This window comes from Oncorhynchus mykiss, chromosome 25 (assembly GCF_057628025.1).
Source record: "Oncorhynchus mykiss isolate SJ-2025 chromosome 25, ASM5762802v1, whole genome shotgun sequence".
NCBI lineage: Eukaryota > Metazoa > Chordata > Actinopteri > Salmoniformes > Salmonidae > Oncorhynchus > Oncorhynchus mykiss.
In genome coordinates this window covers 65,285,982-65,302,584 of record NC_143046.1, presented here as the reverse complement: position 1 = coordinate 65,302,584, position 16,603 = coordinate 65,285,982, and the positions used below count along the sequence as shown (strand labels likewise).

General features: G+C 50.3%; 1 protein-coding gene across 1 annotated transcript in view; it reads right to left on the bottom strand.

Moving 5' to 3' along the window:
- The window catches only part of LOC110505520 (regulator of G protein signaling 6), a 76,332-nt gene that overhangs the window by 8,341 nt on the left and 51,388 nt on the right, over window positions 1-16,603 (bottom strand). The gene's annotated exons all lie outside the window — the stretch shown is intronic.

The following is a 16,603-nucleotide window of genomic DNA, read 5'->3' as shown; positions in this document are numbered from 1 at the left end:
GAGGACAGAGACGGGTAAATACTGAGGGTAGGGGACAGAGGACAGAGACAGGTAAATACTGAGGGTAGGAGACAGAGGACAGAGACAGGTAAATACTGAGGGTAGGGGACAGAGGACAGAGCCAGGTTGATACTGAGGGTAGGGGACAGAGGACAGAGACAGGTAAATACTGAGGGTAGGCGACAGAGGACAGAGACAGGTAAATACTGAGGGTAGGGGACAGAGGACAGACACAGGTAAATACTGAGGGTAGGGGACAGAGGAAAGAGCCAGGTTGATACTGAGGGTAGACGACAGAGGACAGACACAGGTAAATACTGAGGGTAGGGGACAGAGGACAGAGACAGGTAAATAATGAGGGTAGGGGACAGAGGACAGAGCCAGGTTGATGCTGAGGGTAGACGACAGAGGACAGAGCCAGGTTGATGCTGAGGGTAGACGACAGAGGACAGAGACAGGTAAATACTGAGGGTAGGGGACAGAGGACAGAGACAGGTAAATACTGAGGGTAGGGGACAGAGGACAGAGACAGGTAAATACTGAGGGTAGGGGACAGAGGACAGAGTCAGGTTGATGCTGAGGGTAGACGACAGAGGACAGAGCCAGGTTGATACTGAAGGGTAGGGGACAGAGGAAAGAGCCAGGTTGATACTGAGGGTAGACGACAGAGGACAGACACAGGTAAATACTGAGGGTAGGGGACAGAGGACAGAGACAGGTAAATACTGAGGGTAGGGGACAGAGGACAGAGACAGGTAAATACTGAGGGTAGACGACAGAGGACAGAGACAGGTAAATACTGAGGGTAGACGACAGAGGACAGAGACAGGTAAATACTGAGGGTAGGGGACAGAGGACAGAGACAGGTAAATACTGAGGGTAGACGACAGAGGACAGAGACAGGTAAATACTGAGGGTAGGGGACAGAGGACAGAGCCAGGTTGATACTGAGGGTAGGGGACAGAGGACAGAGACAGGTAAATACTGAGGGTAGGGGACAGAGGACAGAGACAGGTAAATACTGAGGGTAGGGGACAGAGGAAAGAGCCAGGTTGATACTGAGGGTAGACGACAGAGGACAGACACAGGTAAATACTGAGGGTAGGGGACAGAGGACAGAGACAGGTAAATAATGAGGGTAGGGGACAGAGGACAGAGACAGGTAAATAATCAGAGTAGACGACAGAGGACAGAGACAGGTAAATACTGAGGGTAGGGGACAGAGGACAGAGACAGGTAAATACTGAGGGTAGACGACAGAGGACAGAGACAGGTAAATACTGAGGGTAGGGGACAGAGGACAGAGACAGGTAAATACTGAGGGTAGACGACAGAGGACAGAGACAGGTAAATACTGAGGGTAGACGACAGAGGACAGAGACAGGTAAATACTGAGGGTAGGGGACAGAGGACAGAGCCAGGTTGATACTGAGGGTAGGGGACAGAGGACAGAGACAGGTAAATACTGAGGGTAGGGGACAGAGAACAGAGACAGGTAAATACTGAGGGTAGGGGACAGAGGACAGACACAGGTAAATACTGAAGGTAGGGGACAGAGGACAGACACATGTAACAACTGAGGGTAGGGGACAGAGGACAGAGACAGGTAAATAATGAGGGTAGGGGACAGAGGACAGAGACAGGTAAATAATGAGAGTAGACGACAGAGGACAGAGACAGGTAAATACTGAGGGTAGGGGACAGAGGACAGAGACAGGTAAATACTGAGGGTAGACGACAGAGGACAGAGACAGGTAACTGCTGAGGGTAGGGGACAGAGGACAGAGACAGGTAAATACTGAGGGTAGGGGACAGAGGACAGAGACAGGTAAATACTGAGGGTAGACGACAGAGGACAGAGACAGGTTAATACTGAGGGTAGGGGAAAGAGGACAGAGACAAGTAAATACTGAGAGTAGGGGACAGAGGACAGAGCCAGGTCGATGCTGAGGGTAGACGACAGAGGACAGAGACAGGTAAATACTGAGAGTAGACGACAGAGGACAGAGACAGGTAAATACTGAGGGTAGGGGACAGAGGACAGAGACAGGTAAATAATGAGGGTAGGGGACAGAGGACAGAGCCAGGTTGATGCTGAGGGTAGACGACAGAGGACAGAGACAGGTAAATACTGAGGGTAGACGATAGAGGACAGAGAAAGGTAAATACTGAGTGTAGACGACAGAGGACAGAGACAGGTAAATACTGAGGGTAGACGACAGAGGACAAAGACAGGTAAATACTGAGGGTAGACGACAGAGGACAGAGACAGGTAAATACTGAGTTTAGGGGACAGAGGACAGAGACAGGTTGATACTGAGGGTAGACGACAGAGGACAAAGACAGGTAAATACTGAGAGTAGATGACAAAGGACAGAGACAGGTAAATACTGAGGGTAGACGACAGAGGACAGAGACAGGTAAATACTGAGGGTAGGGGACAGAGGACAGAGACAAGTAAATACTGAGGGTAGGGGACAGAGGACAGAGCCAGGTTGAATCTGAGGGTAGACGACAGAGGACAGAGACAGGTAAATACTGAGAGTAGATGACAAAGGCCAGAGACAGGTAAATACTGAGGGTAGACGACAGAGGACAGAGACAGGTAAATACTTAGGGTAGGGGACAGAGGACAGAGACAGGTAAATACTGAGGGTAGGGGACAGAGGACAGAGCCAGGTTGATACTGAGGGTAGAAGACTGAGGACAGGCACAGGTAAATACTGAGGGTAGGGGACAGAGGACAGAGACAGGTAAATAATGAGGGTAGGGGAGAGAGGACAGAGCCAGGTTGATGCTGAGGGTAGACGACAGAGGACAGAGCCAGGTTGATGCTGAGGGTAGACGACAGAGGACAGAGACAGGTAAATACTGAGGGTAGGGGACAGAGGACAGAGACAGGTAAATACTGAGGGTAGGGGACAGAGGACAGAGACAGGTAAATACTGAGGGTAGGGGACAGAGGACAGAGACAGGTAAATACTGAGGGTAGGGGACAGAGGACAGAGCCAGGTTGATGCTGAGGGTAGACGACAGAGGACAGAGCCAGGTTGATACTGAGGGGTAGGGGACAGAGGAAAGAGCCAGGTTGATACTGAGGGTAGACGACAGAGGACAGACACAGGTAAATACTGAGGGTAGGGGACAGAGGACAGAGACAGGTAAATAATGAGGGTAGGGGACAGAGGACAGAGACAGGTAAATAATGAGAGTAGACGACAGAGGACAGAGACAGGTAAATGCTGAGGGTTGTGGACAGAGGACAGAGACTGGTAGATGCTGAGGGTAGACGACAGAGGACAGAGACAGGTAAATACTGAGGGTAGGGGACAGAGGACAGAGACAGGTAAATACTGAGGGTAGGGGACAGAGGACAGAGACAGGTAAATACTGAGGGTAGACGACAGAGGACAGAGACAGGTAAATACTGAGGGTAGGGGACAGAGGACAGAGCCAGGTTGATACTGAGGGTAGGGGACAGAGGACAGAGACAGGTAAATACTGAGGGTAGGGGACAGAGGACAGACACATGCAAATACTGAGGGTAGGGGACAGAGGAAAGAGCCAGGTTGATACTGATGGTAGACGACAGAGGACAGACACAGGTAAATACTGAGGGTAGGGGACAGAGGACAGAGACAGGTAAATAATGAGGGTAGGGGACAGAGGACAGAGACAGGTAAATACTGAGGGTAGGGGACAGAGGACAGACACAGGTAAATACTGAGGGTAGGGGACAGAGGACAGAGACAGGTAAATACTGAGGGTAGGGGACAGAGGACAGAGTCAGGTTGATGCTGAGGGTAGACGACAGAGGACAGAGCCAGGTTGATACTGAAGGGTAGGGGACAGAGGAAAGAGCCAGGTTGATACTGAGGGTAGACGACAGAGGACAGACACAGGTAAATACTGAGGGTAGGGGACAGAGGACAGAGACAGGTAAATACTGAGGGTAGGGGACAGAGGACAGAGACAGGTAAATACTGAGGGTAGACGACAGAGGACAGAGACAGGTAAATACTGAGGGTAGACGACAGAGGACAGAGACAGGTAAATACTGAGGGTAGGGGACAGAGGACAGAGACAGGTAAATACTGAGGGTAGGGGACAGAGGACAGAGACAGGTAAATACTGAGGGTAGGGGACAGAGGACAGAGCCAGGTTGATACTGAGGGTAGGGGACAGAGGACAGAGACAGGTAAATACTGAGGGTAGGGGACAGAGGACAGAGACAGGTAAATACTGAGGGTAGGGGACAGAGGACAGACACAGGTAAATACTGAGGGTAGGGGACAGAGGAAAGAGCCAGGTTGATACTGAGGGTAGACGACAGAGGACAGACACAGGTAAATACTGAGGGTAGGGGACAGAGGACAGAGACAGGTAAATAATGAGGGTAGGGGACAGAGGACAGAGACAGGTAAATAATCAGAGTAGACGACAGAGGACAGAGACAGGTAAATACTGAGGGTAGGGGACAGAGGACAGACACAGGTAAATACTGAGGGTAGGGGACAGAGGAAAGAGCCAGGTTGATACTGAGGGTAGACGACAGAGGACAGACACAGGTAAATACTGAGGGTAGGGGACAGAGGACAGAGACAGGTAAATAATGAGGGTAGGGGACAGAGGAAAGAGCCAGGTTGATACTGAGGGTAGACGACAGAGGACAGAGACAGGTAAATACTGAGGGTAGGGGACAGAGGACAGAGACAGGTAAATACTGAGGGTAGACGACAGAGGACAGAGACAGGTAAATACTGAGGGTAGGGGACAGAGGACAGAGACAGGTAAATACTGAGGGTAGACGACAGAGGACAGAGACAGGTAAATACTGAGGGTAGACGACAGAGGACAGAGACAGGTAAATACTGAGGGTAGGGGACAGAGGACAGAGCCAGGTTGATACTGAGGGTAGGGGACAGAGGACAGAGACAGGTAAATACTGAGGGTAGGGGACAGAGAACAGAGACAGGTAAATACTGAGGGTAGGGGACAGAGGACAGACACAGGTAAATACTGAAGGTAGGGGACAGAGGACAGACACATGTAAATACTGAGGGTAGGGGACAGAGGACAGAGACAGGTAAATAATGAGGGTAGGGGACAGAGGACAGAGACAGGTAAATAATGAGAGTCGACGACAGAGGACAGAGACAGGTAAATACTGAGGGTAGGGGACAGAGGACAGAGACAGGTAAATACTGAGGGTAGACGACAGAGGACAGAGACAGGTAACTGCTGAGGGTAGGGGACAGAGGACAGAGACAGGTAAATACTGAGGGTAGGGGACAGAGGACAGAGACAGGTAAATACTGAGGGTAGACGACAGAGGACAGAGACAGGTTAATACTGAGGGTAGGGGAAAGAGGACAGAGACAAGTAAATACTGAGAGTAGGGGACAGAGGACAGAGCCAGGTCGATGCTGAGGGTAGACGACAGAGGACAGAGACAGGTAAATACTGAGAGTAGACGACAGAGGACAGAGACAGGTAAATACTGAGGGTAGGGGACAGAGGACAGAGACAGGTAAATACTGAGGGTAGACGATAGAGGACAGAGAAAGGTAAATACTGAGTGTAGACGACAGAGGACAGAGACAGGTAAATACTGAGGGTAGACGACAGAGGACAAAGACAGGTAAATACTGAGGGTAGACGACAGAGGACAGAGACAGGTAAATACTGAGTTTAGGGGACAGAGGACAGAGACAGGTTGATACTGAGGGTAGACGACAGAGGACAAAGACAGGTAAATACTGAGAGTAGATGACAAAGGACAGAGACAGGTAAATACTGAGGGTAGACGACAGAGGACAGAGACAGGTAAATACTGAGGGTAGGGGACAGAGGACAGAGACAAGTAAATACTGAGGGTAGGGGACAGAGGACAGAGCCAGGTTGAATCTGAGGGTAGACGACAGAGGACAGAGACAGGTAAATACTGAGAGTAGATGACAAAGGCCAGAGACAGGTAAATACTGAGGGTAGACGACAGAGGACAGAGACAGGTAAATACTTAGGGTAGGGGACAGAGGACAGAGACAGGTAAATACTGAGGGTAGGGGACAGAGGACAGAGCCAGGTTGATACTGAGGGTAGAAGACTGAGGACAGGCACAGGTAAATACTGAGGGTAGGGGACAGAGGACAGAGACAGGTAAATAATGAGGGTAGGGGAGAGAGGACAGAGCCAGGTTGATGCTGAGGGTAGACGACAGAGGACAGAGCCAGGTTGATGCTGAGGGTAGACGACAGAGGACAGAGACAGGTAAATACTGAGGGTAGGGGACAGAGGACAGAGACAGGTAAATACTGAGGGTAGGGGACAGAGGACAGAGACAGGTAAATACTGAGGGTAGGGGACAGAGGAAAGAGACAGGTAAATACTGAGGGTAGGGGACAGAGGACAGAGCCAGGTTGATGCTGAGGGTAGACGACAGAGGACAGAGCCAGGTTGATACTGAGGGGTAGAGGACAGAGGAAAGAGCCAGGTTGATACTGAGGGTAGACGACAGAGGACAGACACAGGTAAATACTGAGGGTAGGGGACAGAGGACAGAGACAGGTAAATAATGAGGGTAGGGGACAGAGGACAGAGACAGGTAAATAATGAGAGTAGACGACAGAGGACAGAGACAGGTAAATGCTGAGGGTTGTGGACAGAGGACAGAGACTGGTAGATGCTGAGGGTAGACGACAGAGGACAGAGACAGGTAAATACTGAGGGTAGGGGACAGAGGACAGAGACAGGTAAATACTGAGGGTAGGGGACAGAGGACAGAGACAGGTAAATACTGAGGGTAGACGACAGAGGACAGAGACAGGTAAATACTGAGGGTAGGGGACAGAGGACAGAGCCAGGTTGATACTGAGGGTAGGGGACAGAGGACAGAGACAGGTAAATACTGAGGGTAGGGGACAGAGGACAGACACATGCAAATACTGAGGGTAGGGGACAGAGGAAAGAGCCAGGTTGATACTGATGGTAGACGACAGAGGACAGACACAGGTAAATACTGAGGGTAGGGGACAGAGGACAGAGACAGGTAAATAATGAGGGTAGGGGACAGAGGACAGAGACAGGTAAATACTGAGGGTAGGGGACAGAGGACAGACACAGGTAAATACTGAGGGTAGGGGACAGAGGAAAGAGCCAGGTTGATACTGAGGGTAGGGGACAGAGGACAGACACAGGTAAATACTGAGGGTAGGGGACAGAGGACAGAGACAAGTAAATAATGAGGGTAGGGGACAGAGGACAGAGACAGGTAAATAATCAGAGTAGACGACAGAGGACAGAGACAGGTAAATACTGAGGGTAGACGACAGAGGACAGAGACAGGTAAATACTGAGGGTATACGACAGAGGACAGAGACAGGTAAATACTGAGGGTAGGGGACAGAGGACAGAGCCAGGTTGATACTGAGGGTAGGGGACAGAGGACAGAGACAGGTAGATACTGAGGGTAGGGGACAGAGAACAGAGACAGGTAAATACTGAGGGTAGGGGACAGAGGAAAGAGCCAGGTTGATACTGAGGGTAGGGGACAGAGGAAAGAGCCAGGTTGATACTGAGGGTAGGGGACAGAGGACAGACACAGGTAAATACTGAGGGTAGGGGACAGAGGACAGAGACAGGTAAATAATGAGGGTAGGGGACAGAGGACAGAGACAGGTAAATAATGAGAGTAGACGACAGAGGACAGAGACAGGTAAATACTGAGGGTAGTGGACAGAGGACAGAGACAGGTAAATACTGAGGGTAGGGGACAGAGGACAGAGACAGGTAAATACTGAGGGTAGGGGACAGAGGACAGAGACAGGTAAATACTGAGAGTAGACGACAGAGGACAGAGACAGGTAAATATTTAGGGTAGGGGACAGAGGACAGAGACAGGTAAATACTGAGGGTAGGGGACAGAGGAAAGAGCCAGGTTGATACTGAGGGTAGACGACAGAGGACAGACACAGGTAAATACTGAGGGTAGGGGACAGAGGACAGCGACAGGTAAATAATGAGGGTAGGGGACAGAGGACAGAGACAGGTAAATAATGAGAGTAGACGACAGAGGACAGAGACAGGTAAATACTGAGGGTAGGGGACAGAGGACAGAGACAGGTAAATACTGAGGGTAGACGACAGAGGACAGAGACAGGTAAATACTGAGGGTAGGGGACAGAGGACAGAGACAGGTAAATACTGAGGTTAGGAGGACAGAGGACAGAGACAGGTAAATACTGAGGGTAGACGACAGAGGACAGAGACAGGTAAATACTGAGGGTAGGGGACAGAGGACAGAGCCAGGTTGATACTGAGGGTAGGGGACAGAGGACAGAGACAGGTAAATACTGAGGGTAGGGGACAGAGGACAGAGACAGGTAAATACTGAGGGAAGGGGACAGAGGACAGAGACAGGTAAATACTGAGGGTAGACGACAGAGGACAGAGACAGGTAAATACTGAGGGTAGGGGACAGAGGACAGAGACAGGTAAATACTGAGGGTAGGGGACAGAGGACAGAGACAGGTAAATAATGAGGGTAGGGGACAGAGGACAGAGACAGGTAAACAATCAGAGTAGACGACAGAGGACAGAGACAGGTAAATACTGAGGGTAGGGGACAGAGGACAGAGACAGGTAAATACTGAGGGTAGACGACAGAGGACAGAGACAGGTAAATACTGAGGGTAGGGGACAGAGGACAGAGACAGGTAAATACTGAGGGTAGACGACAGAGGACAGAGACAGGTAAATACTGAGGGTAGGGGACAGAGGACAGAGCCAGGTTGATACTGAGGGTAGACGACAGAGGACAGAGACAGGTAAATACTGAGGGTAGGGGACAGAGAACAGAGACAGGTAAATACTGAGGGTAGGGGACAGAGGACAGACACAGGTAAATACTGAGGGTAGGGGACAGAGGAAAGAGCCAGGTTGATACTGAGGGTAGGGGACAGAGGAAAGACACAGGTAAATACTGAGGGTAGGGGACAGAGGACAGAGACAGGTAAATAATGAGGGTAGGGGACAGAGGACAGAGACAGGTAAATAATGAGAGTCGACGACAGAGGACAGAGACAGGTAAATACTGAGGGTAGGGGACAGAGGACAGAGACAGGTAAATACTGAGGGTAGACGACAGAGGACAGAGACAGGTAACTGCTGAGGGTAGGGGACAGAGGACAGAGACAGGTAAATACTGAGGGTAGGGGACAGAGGACAGAGACAGGTAAATACTGAGGGTAGACGACAGAGGACAGAGACAGGTTAATACTGAGGGTAGGGGAAAGAGGACAGAGACATGTAAATACTGAGAGTAGGGGACAGAGGACAGAGCCAGGTCGATGCTGAGGGTAGACGACAGAGGACAGAGACAGGTAAATACTGAGAGTAGACGACAGAGGACAGAGACAGGTAAATACTGAGGGTAGGGGACAGAGGACAGAGACAGGTAAATACTGAGGGTAGACGATAGAGGACAGAGAAAGGTAAATACTGAGTGTAGACGACAGAGGACAGAGACAGGTAAATACTGAGGGTAGACGACAGAGGACAAAGACAGGTAAATACTGAGGGTAGACGACAGAGGACAGAGACAGGTAAATACTGAGTTTAGGGGACAGAGGACAGAGACAGGTTGATACTGAGGGTAGACGACAGAGGACAAAGACAGGTAAATACTGAGAGTAGATGACAAAGGACAGAGACAGGTAAATACTGAGGGTAGACGACAGAGGACAGAGACAGGTAAATACTGAGGGTAGGGGACAGAGGACAGAGACAAGTAAATACTGAGGGTAGGGGACAGAGGACAGAGCCAGGTTGAATCTGAGGGTAGACGACAGAGGACAGAGACAGGTAAATACTGAGAGTAGATGACAAAGGCCAGAGACAGGTAAATACTGAGGGTAGACGACAGAGGACAGAGACAGGTAAATACTTAGGGTAGGGGACAGAGGACAGAGACAGGTAAATACTGAGGGTAGGGGACAGAGGACAGAGCCAGGTTGATACTGAGGGTAGAAGACTGAGGACAGGCACAGGTAAATACTGAGGGTAGGGGACAGAGGACAGAGACAGGTAAATAATGAGGGTAGGGGAGAGAGGACAGAGCCAGGTTGATGCTGAGGGTAGACGACAGAGGACAGAGCCAGGTTGATGCTGAGGGTAGACGACAGAGGACAGAGACAGGTAAATACTGAGGGTAGGGGACAGAGGACAGAGACAGGTAAATACTGAGGGTAGGGGACAGAGGACAGAGACAGGTAAATACTGAGGGTAGGGGACAGAGGAAAGAGACAGGTAAATACTGAGGGTAGGGGACAGAGGACAGAGCCAGGTTGATGCTGAGGGTAGACGACAGAGGACAGAGCCAGGTTGATACTGAGGGGTAGAGGACAGAGGAAAGAGCCAGGTTGATACTGAGGGTAGACGACAGAGGACAGACACAGGTAAATACTGAGGGTAGGGGACAGAGGACAGAGACAGGTAAATAATGAGGGTAGGGGACAGAGGACAGAGACAGGTAAATAATGAGAGTAGACGACAGAGGACAGAGACAGGTAAATGCTGAGGGTTGTGGACAGAGGACAGAGACTGGTAGATGCTGAGGGTAGACGACAGAGGACAGAGACAGGTAAATACTGAGGGTAGGGGACAGAGGACAGAGACAGGTAAATACTGAGGGTAGGGGACAGAGGACAGAGACAGGTAAATACTGAGGGTAGACGACAGAGGACAGAGACAGGTAAATACTGAGGGTAGGGGACAGAGGACAGAGCCAGGTTGATACTGAGGGTAGGGGACAGAGGACAGAGACAGGTAAATACTGAGGGTAGGGGACAGAGGACAGACACATGCAAATACTGAGGGTAGGGGACAGAGGAAAGAGCCAGGTTGATACTGATGGTAGACGACAGAGGACAGACACAGGTAAATACTGAGGGTAGGGGACAGAGGACAGAGACAGGTAAATAATGAGGGTAGGGGACAGAGGACAGAGACAGGTAAATACTGAGGGTAGGGGACAGAGGACAGACACAGGTAAATACTGAGGGTAGGGGACAGAGGAAAGAGCCAGGTTGATACTGAGGGTAGGGGACAGAGGACAGACACAGGTAAATACTGAGGGTAGGGGACAGAGGACAGAGACAAGTAAATAATGAGGGTAGGGGACAGAGGACAGAGACAGGTAAATAATCAGAGTAGACGACAGAGGACAGAGACAGGTAAATACTGAGGGTAGACGACAGAGGACAGAGACAGGTAAATACTGAGGGTAGACGACAGAGGACAGAGACAGGTAAATACTGAGGGTAGGGGACAGAGGACAGAGACAGGTAAATACTGAGGGTAGACGACAGAGGACAGAGACAGGTAAATACTGAGGGTATACGACAGAAGACAGAGACAGGTAAATACTGAGGGTAGGGGACAGAGGACAGAGCCAGGTTGATACTGAGGGTAGGGGACAGAGGACAGAGACAGGTAGATACTGAGGGTAGGGGACAGAGAACAGAGACAGGTAAATACTGAGGGTAGGGGACAGAGGAAAGAGCCAGGTTGATACTGAGGGTAGGGGACAGAGGAAAGAGCCAGGTTGATACTGAGGGTAGGGGACAGAGGACAGACACAGGTAAATACTAAGGGTAGGGGACAGAGGACAGAGACAGGTAAATAATGAGGGTAGGGGACAGAGGACAGAGACAGGTAAATAATGAGAGTAGACGACAGAGGACAGAGACAGGTAAATACTGAGGGTAGTGGACAGAGGACAGAGACAGGTAAATACTGAGGGTAGGGGACAGAGGACAGAGACAGGTAAATACTGAGGGTAGGGGACAGAGGACAGAGACAGGTAAATACTGAGAGTAGACGACAGAGGACAGAGACAGGTAAATATTTAGGGTAGGGGACAGAGGACAGAGACAGGTAAATACTGAGGGTAGGGGACAGAGGAAAGAGCCAGGTTGATACTGAGGGTAGACGACAGAGGACAGACACAGGTAAATACTGAGGGTAGGGGACAGAGGACAGCGACAGGTAAATAATGAGGGTAGGGGACAGAGGACAGAGACAGGTAAATAATGAGAGTAGACGACAGAGGACAGAGACAGGTAAATACTGAGGGTAGGGGACAGAGGACAGAGACAGGTAAATACTGAGGGTAGACGACAGAGGACAGAGACAGGTAAATACTGAGGGTAGGGGACAGAGGACAGAGACAGGTAAATACTGAGGTTAGGAGGACAGAGGACAGAGACAGGTAAATACTGAGGGTAGACGACAGAGGACAGAGACAGGTAAATACTGAGGGTAGGGGACAGAGGACAGAGCCAGGTTGATACTGAGGGTAGGGGACAGAGGACAGAGACAGGTAAATACTGAGGGTAGGGGACAGAGGACAGAGACAGGTAAATACTGAGGGAAGGGGACAGAGGACAGAGACAGGTAAATACTGAGGGTAGACGACAGAGGACAGAGACAGGTAAATACTGAGGGTAGGGGACAGAGGACAGAGACAGGTAAATACTGAGGGTAGGGGACAGAGGACAGAGACAGGTAAATAATGAGGGTAGGGGACAGAGGACAGAGACAGGTAAACAATCAGAGTAGACGACAGAGGACAGAGACAGGTAAATACTGAGGGTAGGGGACAGAGGACAGAGACAGGTAAATACTGAGGGTAGACGACAGAGGACAGACACAGGTAAATACTGAGGGTAGGGGACAGAGGACAGAGACAGGTAAATACTGAGGGTAGACGACAGAGGACAGAGACAGGTAAATACTGAGGGTAGGGGACAGAGGACAGAGCCAGGTTGATACTGAGGGTAGACGACAGAGGACAGAGACAGGTAAATACTGAGGGTAGGGGACAGAGAACAGAGACAGGTAAATACTGAGGGTAGGGGACAGAGGACAGACACAGGTAAATACTGAGGGTAGGGGACAGAGGAAAGAGCCAGGTTGATACTGAGGGTAGGGGACAGAGGAAAGACACAGGTAAATACTGAGGGTAGGGGACAGAGGACAGAGACAGGTAAATAATGAGGGTAGGGGACAGAGGACAGAGACAGGTAAATAATCAGAGTAGACGACAGAGGACAGAGACAGGTAAATACTGAGGGTAGACGACAGAGGACAGAGACAGGTAAATACTGAGGGTAGACGACAGAGGACAGAGACAGGTAAATACTGAGGGTATGGGACAGAGGACAGAGACAGGTAAATACTGAGGGTAGACGACAGAGGACAGAGACAGGTAAATACTGAGGGTATACGACAGAGGACAGAGACAGGTAAATACTGAGGGTAGGGGACAGAGGACAGAGCCAGGTTGATACTGAGGGTAGGGGACAGAGGACAGAGACAGGTAGATACTGAGGGTAGGGGACAGAGAACAGAGACAGGTAAATACTGAGGGTAGGGGACAGAGGAAAGAGCCAGGTTGATACTGAGGGTAGGGGACAGAGGAAAGAGCCAGGTTGATACTGAGGGTAGGGGACAGAGGACAGACACAGGTAAATAATGAGGGTAGGGGACAGAGGACAGAGACAGGTAAATAATGAGGGTAGGGGACAGAGGACAGAGACAGGTAAATAATGAGAGTAGACGACAGAGGACAGAGACAGGTAAATACTGAGGGTAGGGGACAGAGGACAGAGACAGGTAAATACTGAGGGTAGACGACAGAGGACAGAGACAGGTAAATACTGAGGGTAGGGGACAGAGGACAGAGACAGGTAAATACTGAGGGAAGGGGACAGAGGACAGAGACAGGTAAATACTGAGGGTAGACGACAGAGGACAGAGACAGGTAAATACTGAGGGTAGGGGACAGAGGACAGAGACAAGTAAATACTGAGGGTAGGGGACAGAGGACAGAGCCAGGTTGATGCTGAGGGTAGACGACAGAGGACAGAGACAGGTAAATACTGAGAGTAGACGACAGAGGACAGAGACAGGTAAATATTTAGGGTAGGGGACAGAGGACAGAGACAGGTAAATACTGAGGGTAGACGACAGAGGACAGAGACAGGTAAATACTGAGGGTAGACGACAGAGGACAGAGACAGGTAAATACTGAGGGTAGACGACAGAGGACAAAGACAGGTAAATACTGAGGGTAGACGACAGAGGACAGAGACAGGTACATACTGAGTTTAGGGGACAGAGGACAGAGACAGGTTGATACTGAGGGTAGACGACAGAGGACAAAGACAGGTAAATACTGAGAGTAGATGACAAAGTACAGAGACAGGTAAATACTGAGGGTAGACGACAGAGGACAGAGACAGGTAAATACTGAGGGTAGGGGACAGAGGACAGAGACAAGTAAATACTGAGGGTAGGGGACAGAGGACAGAGCCAGGTTGAATCTGAGGGTAGACGACAGAGGACAGAGACAGGTAAATACTGAGAGTAGACGACAGCGGACAGAGACAGGTAAATACTGAGGGTAGACGACAGAGGACAGAGACAGGTAAATACTGAGGGTAGACGACAGAGGACAGAGACAAGTAAATACTGAGGGTAGACGACAGAGGACAAAGACAGGTAAATACTGATGGTAGACGACAGAGGACAGAGACAGGTAAATACTGAGGGTAGACGACAGAGGACAGAGACAGGTTGATACTGAGGGTAGGGGACAGAGGACAGAGCCAGGTTGACACTGAGGGTAGGGGACAGAGGACAGAGACAGGTGAATACTGAGTGTAGGGGACAGAGGACAGAGACAGGTTGATGCTGAGGGTAGACGACAGAGGACAGAGACAGGTGAATACTTAGGGTAGGGGACAGAGGACAGAGCCAGGTTGATGCTGAGGGTAGACGACAGAGGACAGAGACAGGTTGATACTGAGGGTAGACGACAGAGAACAGACACAGGTAAATACTGAGGGTAGGGGACAGAGGACAGAGACAGGTAAATACTGAGGGTAGACGACAGAGGACAGAGACTTGTAAATACTGAGGGTAGACGACAGAGGACAGAGACAGGTAAATACTGAGGGTAGACGACAGAGGACAGAAACAGGAAAATACTGAGGGTAGAGGACAGAGGACAGAGATAGGTAAATACTGAGGGTAGGAGGACAGAGGACAGAGACAGGTAAATACTGAGGGTAGACGACAGAGGACAGAGACAGGTAAATACTGAGGGTAGGGGACAGAGGACAGAGCCAGGTTGATACTGAGGGTAGGGGACAGAGGACAGAGACAGGTAAATACTGAGGGTAGGGGACAGAGGACAGAGACAGGTAAATACTGAGGGTAGGGGACAGAGGACAGAGACAGGTAAATACTGAGGGTAGGGGACAGAGGAAAGAGCCAGGTTGATACTGAGGGTAGACGACAGAGAACAGACACAGGTAAATACTGAGGGTAGGGGACAGAGGACAGAGACTTGTAAATACTGAGGGTAGACGACAGAGGACAGAGACAGGTAAATACTGAGGGTAGACGACAGAGGACAGAAACAGGTAAATACTGAGGGTAGAGGACAGAGGACAGAGATAGGTAAATACTGAGGGTAGGAGGACAGAGGACAGAGACAGGTAAATACTGAGGGTAGACGACAGAGGACAGAGACAGGTAAATACTGAGGGTAGGGGACAGAGGACAGAGCCAGGTTGATACTGAGGGTAGGGGACAGAGGACAGAGACAGGTAAATACTGAGGGTAGGGGACAGAGGACAGAGACAGGTAAATACTGAGGGTAGGGGACAGAGGACAGAGACAGGTAAATACTGAGGGTAGGGGACAGAGGAAAGAGCCAGGTTGATACTGAGGGTAGACGACAGAGAACAGACACAGGTAAATACTGAGGGTAGGGGACAGAGGACAGAGACAGGTAAATAATGAGGGTAGGGGACAGAGGACAGAGACAGGTAAATACTGAGGGTAGACGACAGAGGACAGAGACAGGTAAATACTGAGGGTAGGGGACAGAGGACAGAGACAGGTAAATACTGAGGGAAGGGGACAGAGGACAGAGACAGGTAAATACTGAGGGTAGACGACAGAGGACAGAGACAGGTAAATACTGAGGGTAGGGGACAGAGGACAGAGACAGGTAAATAATGAGGGTAGGGGACAGAGGACAGAGACAGGTAAACAATCAGAGTAGACGACAGAGGACAGAGACAGGTAAATACTGAGGGTAGGGGACAGAGGACAGAGACAGGTAAATACTGAGGGTAGACGACAGAGGACAGAGACAGGTAAATACTGAGGGTAGGGGACAGAGGACAGAGACAGGTAAATACTGAGGGTAGACGACAGAGGACAGAGACAGGTAAATACTGAGGGTAGGGGACAGAGGACAGAGCCAGGTTGATACTGAGGGTAGACGACAGAGGACAGAGACAGGTAAATACTGAGGGTAGGGGACAGAGAACAGAGACAGGTAAATACTGAGGGTAGGGGACAGAGGACAGACACAGGTAAATACTGAGGGTAGGGGACAGAGGAAAGAGCCAGGTTGATACTGAGGGTAGGGGACAGAGGAAAGACACAGGTAAATACTGAGGGTAGGGGACAGAGGACAGAGACAGGTAAATAATGAGGGTAGGGGACAGAGGACAGAGACAGGTAA